At 40.2% G+C, this 7,427-nt stretch overlaps 1 long non-coding RNA gene across 1 annotated transcript; it reads right to left on the bottom strand.

Annotated features, from left to right (window-relative positions):
* Positions 1 to 1,575: 1,575 nt before the first annotated feature.
* Positions 1,576 to 1,888, bottom strand: LOC142856449 (uncharacterized). The gene is made up of 2 exons (XR_012911645.1): positions 1,799 to 1,888; positions 1,576 to 1,673 (listed from the first exon to the last, which is right to left on the bottom strand). It is a non-coding gene; the product is annotated as an uncharacterized LOC142856449 (long non-coding RNA).
* Between the last annotated feature and the right edge of the window lie 5,539 nt (positions 1,889 to 7,427).

Genomic DNA, 7,427 nt, shown 5'->3' on the forward strand with positions numbered 1-7,427 from the left:
GAGAGTAGCCCTCTGTCAGATGTGAACTTGATGAAAATATTTGCCCATTCTGTAGGCTGTTCTATTAAAGCTTACATAAGATTTTCAGTTTCATCAGAACCCACTTATTAAATTTTGCTCATAATGCCTGCTCTTTCAGTGTTCTATTTAGGAAGTTGTCTTTTGAGCCAATGCACTCAATGCTACCCCCTAGAGTCTGTTCTTTCAAGTTCTGTATGGTGGGTTTATGCTGAGTTCTTTGATCCTGTTAAGCTTGAGTTTTGTTCATGTTGATAAATATGAGAAAAAAACAGAGTTTCTGTCTCATGTCAGGAGCCATGGTATGGGACAGAAGGTTAAAAGAATTTAGAAAACATCTTTGCTTTTCTTCATATCTATCATACCTTTCATTGAATATATATGTCTGTATATGTCTATATAAATAATGTTTAAGTTTTCCACAATGAACAATGAATTTTCCTGCAGTAATCTTTGAAGTTTCCAGGAAGAAGATGGGGCCCCATAACAACAACTCCACCTGGTTGATATGATGTCATGATACTGATAGCGCTACAACAAGACCTGTTTTGGGTACCAGCTGCACAAGACCGTTCCAACTTGGTTAGCTGAAATGGTGCACATCTTTTACAACATTCTGGCCCAACCTCCCCCAAAATAATCAGAGACTATTTGCAACCTTTGAGGTTCCCTGAGCAAGTTTCATTTTAGCTTAAAGAGAAATTTCATAGGATCACAGAGAAGATTAGAAAAGAGCAATTTTGTTAACTATGTAGGAGTCTTCGAGAAGTTCATGAATAGATTGGCTATTAAAAATTACAATATAAAGTTATTTTCTTCTTTTTATTTATTAAAGATTTCTGCCTCCTCCCCGCCACCGCCTCCCATTTCCCTCCTCCTCCCCCGATCAAGTCCTCCTCCCTTGTCAGCCCAAAGAGCAATCAGGGTTCCCTGCCCTGTGGGAAGTCCAAGGACCACCCACCTCCATCCAGGTCTAATAGAGGAATGCCTCAGTGTGATCTATGCTGCAACAAGGTATCAAGGATTTTATTCAGAATTAAAGTGAACATCAGGAAATATACAATTCAACAGAACAAAAGCCCCTGCATGAAATCTACAACTCAGGAAATGTTAGTATTCAATGTAAGTCAAGAGAACAACCCCCACAATTTTAATGCTATGTAGAGTTAGGTAAGATATTTAGGACAGAAAAGTTTATCTGGTCTCTATACAAAACCATAACATAGACCCTAGAATCTTGGAAAAAGAAAAGAGAAACACTCTCAGCATCTGCAGACACCACAAGGAGCAATTGGGGCAGCCTAGTCTCTCACTTCTGCTTCCCCAGGTGGTTTGTGCTATGACTTGAATCACTGTGGGAGGTAAACTATTATACTGTTGACAGTAATAGTTAGCCACGTCTTCAGGCTGCAGGCTGCTGATCTTGAGAGTAAACTGTGTGCCAGATCCAGTGCCACTGAATCTTGATGGAACCCCTTCTGCCAAGCTGTTTGCATAATAGATCAGGAGCTTAGGAGGGCTCCCTGTTTTCTGCTGGTACCATGCTAACAAGCTACCAATGTTCTGACTTGCCTGGCATGTGATGGTGACACTGTCTCCCAGAGATGCAGACAGAGAGGCAGGAGACTGGGTCATCTGAATGTCACATTTGGCACCTGAGATGGAAAAATTGAAAACAAATTCACAATTAATTCTATTATAAGAGAACTTTTCTGGACACCAGACAACACTGACCACACTCAGCTGAACAAATTTCATTTTCTAATGTTGTCTTCCTCACCTGCAAGCCAGAGCAGCAGCAAGCCCAGGAGCTGATTGTGGGCCTTCATGTCTGTGCTGTGTCCTGTGTGTGTAAGGCTGACTCCAGCGCAGGGTGTGACCTGACTATGAATTCCTCAGGGTAGGACTGTGATCTGGGCATATGCAAATCAGCAAGGGCTGGGCACAGACACAGGATTGGTCAAGTAACTCAGCATAGGCCTGTGGTACTCTTTTTGAACAACAGAGAACACTATCTCACTATGAGCTGCACCTTATTTTGATTTCTGTCATGTTCAATGTAGAACAGGCTTGTTATGTTTTCCTTCGGGGCAGGGTCTGTCAGATATGGGACATATTGCCAATGGTAGGAGTTGCCTGGTTCTGATATCATGGGCTAGTTCCCTGGAGTATGACTTATGTATTGATGATTGAAGAGTACTGGAAAACCACATGTTATGGTGCTACTCACTTAGTGTAGATATGGTACTGCAAACCCTCAGATCTTTCCCACAATACTATCAAAAGTTTTCATAGATATGAAGTTCACACTAACATTCCTTCATAACCATTTTCTTCATGGCTCCAAATAAAGGGATGGTGTGGTCTATTTTCTCAATTCTAAGAAGTTTTGAACAGTCTCCCAAAGAGGAACATAAACAGGAAGAAAGTTAATTTGTCTACATTAATACCACTATCAATATTAAACATAGAAAGCAGGGTCTACACCTGGGCAGAACACTAGAACAAATTCGGTTGCTGGAGGTGCAGATGAGCTGAACCTGAGGGCATGAGAGTAGGAGTGTTGACATCCCTATGTCCTCCTTTCTATTTCCCCTACAGCAATTGGGAGAGAGTGTCCTGCAAAACACTAAAACAGTAATGTAACTGTAAAACAGTAGTGCCCGACCCTAGTACTACCAGTGCTTATGAGCTAGATCTTAGGACCTTAGAATGGGAGAATTGGTTTTTTCCCAAGCTGAAGCTGTACTGGGTACGGTACCTGACACAGGGATGGAGAGCTTGCCCCAGTAGTGGTGATGAGAAAAAGCTACCCACCCAGCTCAGCTACCACACAGTCCAAGACCCCAGGGCTATGAGTTAGTCCATCATAATATCCACTGCATCTATGAACTGATGGAGCATGTGAAGGGGAAAACCTACAATCAAAACTGCAGGATCTCTATGACTCAGGACAACAACAGGATATCCAAGACAGGGTTCATTATTGATAATGTAGCAGAAGCCCGAGGGCTCGAGCCAGACCAATGACACATGGCAATGAACACTTACAAGTAAAGATGAATAGCCTATTGGAATGGAAAATGTCATGACTCAGTGGGCTACACTACAGTTGCCAGGACAAGATTCTATTCCTTTCTTTTCTTTTATTGTTGTTTTTAGTTTACTTTTGTTTGGTGTGGATTTTTTTCTTTTAAACTTTGTTTTAGAGAGGAGGTTGCAAGAGCAGATGGCAGCTACATGGGATAGGGAGATAAGTGGGACTGGGATGCATGTTGTGAAATCCCTCAAATAAATAATAAAAGCCTTTTAAAAAGGACAAAAAAGACTTTTCAGTAAGGTCATCCCTTACCTGTGTTTCACTTCCTATCATGATCTTTACTGGACAGAATGGTGACAATGTATTTCAGCTCCATCATGTCAAATGTTTTCTCTCAGATTTAGTGACATGATTTCTTCTCATTCCACTTTAGTTGCCAACTTTAAAAGCTCTTTAGCATAATAACCAGCAACTTCTGTACAGGTTATAAGAATACACAATTCAGCAGTTGAGCAGCTACACTGTACTGGAAGACAGAGGGTGCCAACTGAAAAAGAATCAAGAGCGACTCTAATCTTACTAACCACAAAGATTATTATTCCGGGCCAGAATTCTAGGACAGATTTTTCTAAACCAGCAACACAGGGAATTTTTAGGATCTCCAGTCTCCACTGACTAAGAGTTGGTATGAAATGTACCTAGACCACTCTGACAGAAAAAAAACAAGTACTAGGAGAAAGCTCTGGATGACAAGTGAATCAGCAACTAGAAACATTTTTTGTCCCTAGAGTTGCAATAATAGGCAGTCCAAAGGTGGGTGGGGCTGACAGGATAGAAATGTATTATTGCCTCCTATTGCAGCAAGGATTGTTAAAATTAAGACAGGGTTGCCTCTTTGTAAGTGCATCCTAGACAAATGTAGATGATGATAGGTGGCAAATTGCAATGCACTCAGAAAAAAAAGCTAATACGCCAATACTTACGTGATTTCTGCCTGAGGATGAATAGAAACAATAGGAAGAATTTTGTGTAGAATTATGTGCAGAATACATATTTACACAGTCCAATTCAGCTTCTAAGACGTAAAAGAAACTATTGTGCTGGGAAATAGATTGTTATATTTATTTCCTAATATAAAAAAGAACCTTGGGTTAGAGACTCAACATTGCAAGAACTTGGCCTGGTGCTGCACTCTTCCAGTCTCAGTTCACTGGAGTGGGGAACAGGGTGCTAGAAGTTCAAGGTCATCTTTTCCTATACTTCTGAGGCCAGCTGCTGCTAGAGGAGACCAAGAATTTAAGGGGGAAAAATCTAATTTTGAAACAAGCTCTCAAGTATTGACAACAAAGTAAAAGTTAGTAGGGTAGAGAGCTTAATAGTTACTACACAAACATCCAATGCACATTTAAGTTAGATCAGATTAAGTCATATACATTAGAAATAATATTAGACAAAAATACAGTCAATATAGCTATACATTTTAATATCCTATGTATACTAATTTTTGTCAATAATATAAAGCCATTCTATACTTCTATAACAAATTGTATGCACTTTATTGATGCTTATAAGTAAATAAAATACATTAAGAAGTTTTCTCACTGGTCACCTAGTATCCTGGTTATTGCTGCTGTTGCAGCTCCTATAACTCAGAGTCAAGAAAAAAACGCTGGCAGCCAATCCCCAATGCAGAAGAAGTAAACATTTAACATCTGAAAGAAGGATTATATTTAATATGCAATGCTTTAGAATAAAAATTTTACAGATGATCCATTTGAATCATTGTATTTAGGACCATAGTTGGGGGATTCTTTTTGTATATATGTGCATCTACAATCTCTTAAATTTAAAGCCGGCATTATATACAGTGTTTTCAAGCTACACTTTTGCAGTAGAATGAAGACACTTTGCCAAATTTGAAAGAGTTACATCTTTCTTATATTAGTGCTGGTTTAATAGGCACACCAATTTCTACAGGGCTTCATAGTCTGCTAATATGCAGAAAGATATTATCATTAATATTTCTCACCTCATGAAGAGATGATAGACAATTCTGATTTCAGTGTTTACTTCTCCCCACTGGAGACCAAGACGATCTCTAAATAAAGAACCGTTCTGGGGGAAGAACGTTGTTTGTTCCCAAATTGGAAACAGTTTTGAAAATATGAGTCCTACAACACTCATTTTGATGAAGTCAAAATCCCAATGACTTCATCCAGAGACTCAGTACCCAGCCCTCACATATTCTTCTACACAGGGTGGCAAAAAGATGTGGCCTCTGGTTGTCTTCACCCAGCATATCCATTTACACATTTTTTCAAGTTCTTTACCAGAAGAGGGGGCTTAAGGCCTTCAACTGAAACTTAGCCCTCCTTCCATTGCTGAAATATTTGGAGATTATTTTTGCCACATATCAGTCAAAATATCCACCATATGGTATATTCTCAGCTACAATATCCCACACACCTGGTTAAAAATATTCTTTACATGTTTTCTCCTAGCTAGCATTAATTTGTTCAATCTAGCATGACAAGTTCTCTTTTTCAGTGTGTGAGACTTATTTTTTTCTAGAAAAACTCAGCTGAGGATGACTCCAATGTATCTTGAAAATATTATGCCCATATCTGGCTCCTCATTTATCTGGCAGATGCTCAACTATGACTTACTTCATCCATCCCAGTCTAATTAAATGGATCTGAGCCCATGAGCATCCCTGATAAAACCATTGTGTCAGTATGTGTTCTGGAACTTACATATTTTCAGGGAAATCCCCACAGGAGCCACACATGCTGATAAACCCCCATTTCTTAAACAGAACAAACCATGTATTGATTTTATATTACCTATCATGGTTCCAACACTCTGTCTCATGCTCTTTTTAGGAGTACCTTGAGCTTCTTATCTTCTGAGCCAGGCTTGTTATAAATAGGAATGAGATCCTGGGACAAGTTTTCCAGGGTCCCCAGCTTTAGGGAGTCTGTCAATGAATTACATTGCATGAACCAATCTCACAGAAGGTATCAATGGCCTAGAGACATTTGTGATTCTTTTGTTTGTTTGTTTTGGTTTTGGTTTTTGATTTTTTTCGAGACAGGGTTTCTCTTTGGAGCCTGTCCTGGAACTAGCTAGTTCTTGTAGGCCAGGCTGGTCTCGAACTCACAGTGATCCACCTGTCTCTGCTTCCACGTGCTAGGATTAAAGGTGTGCACCACCACTGCCTGGCCTGGAAACCTCTTTATTTTTTTTATTATTTATTTAGTTATTAAAGATTTCTGCCTCCTCCCCGCCACCGCCTCCCATTTCCCTCCCCTTCCCCCGATCAAGTCCCCCTCCATCATCAGCCCAAAGAGCAATCAGGGTTCCCTGCCCTGTGGGAAGTCCAAGGACCACCCACCTCCATCCAGGTCTAGTAAGGTGAGCATCCAAACTGCCTAGGCTCCCCCAAAGCCAGTACGTGCAGTAGGATCAGAAACCCATTGCCATTGTTCTTGAGTTCTCAGTAGTCCTCATTGTCTGCTATGTTCAGTGAGTCCGGTTTTATCCCATGCTTTTTCAGACCCGGGCCAGCTGGCCTTGGTGAGTTCCCAATAGAACATCCCCATTGTCTCAGTGTGTGGGTGCACCCCTTGCGGTCCTGAGGTCCTTGCTCGTGCTCTCTCTCCATCTGCTCCTGATTTGGACCTTGAGATTTCAGTACTGTGCTCCAATGTGGGTCTCTGTCTCTGTCTCCATTCATCACCTGATGAAGGTTAATATTCAGGAGGATGACTATATGTTTTTCTTTGGGTTCAGCTTCTTATTTAGCTTCTCTAGGATCACGAATTATAGGTACAGTGTCCTTTATTTATGGCTAGAAACTAAATATGAGTGACTACATCCCATGTTCCTCTTTTTGGGTCTGGCTTACCTCACTCAGGATAGTGTTTAGTACTAAGTATTACCATGGTTGTCAGCACTAAGGCCAGTGAACTTGACTATGAAGTATGCTATTGCCCTCTGCTGGAGAGACGAGAAATAGACCAAACTGGAGCCTAAAAGAAAACTACAAAGATAGTGCAAATCCTACTGTGCTTGGGGAATGGATGGTTGGAGAGGAGGGACTCAAAAAAGCCCAAATCTGGAGATTTCCTCACAATGACTGATGTAACAAAAATGAGTAATTGTCCAAATGGGGTCAGATATACATTTTACACACACAATCAATTTCCCTATTTCTTAGTATCAAGAAATAAGAGAATATAGAGAAGGCATTAAAGTAGTTGTGAAGATGTGTAAAGTGTGTGTACAAACACATTCTCTCCTTAATGACAGGCATTATTTATTATATCGGATCAAATAAAATTATGTGGATTAGAAAAATCATAATTCA

The sequence above is a fragment of the Microtus pennsylvanicus genome, chromosome 8 (genome assembly GCF_037038515.1).
Source record: "Microtus pennsylvanicus isolate mMicPen1 chromosome 8, mMicPen1.hap1, whole genome shotgun sequence".
Classification (NCBI taxonomy): Eukaryota; Metazoa; Chordata; class Mammalia; order Rodentia; family Cricetidae; genus Microtus; species Microtus pennsylvanicus.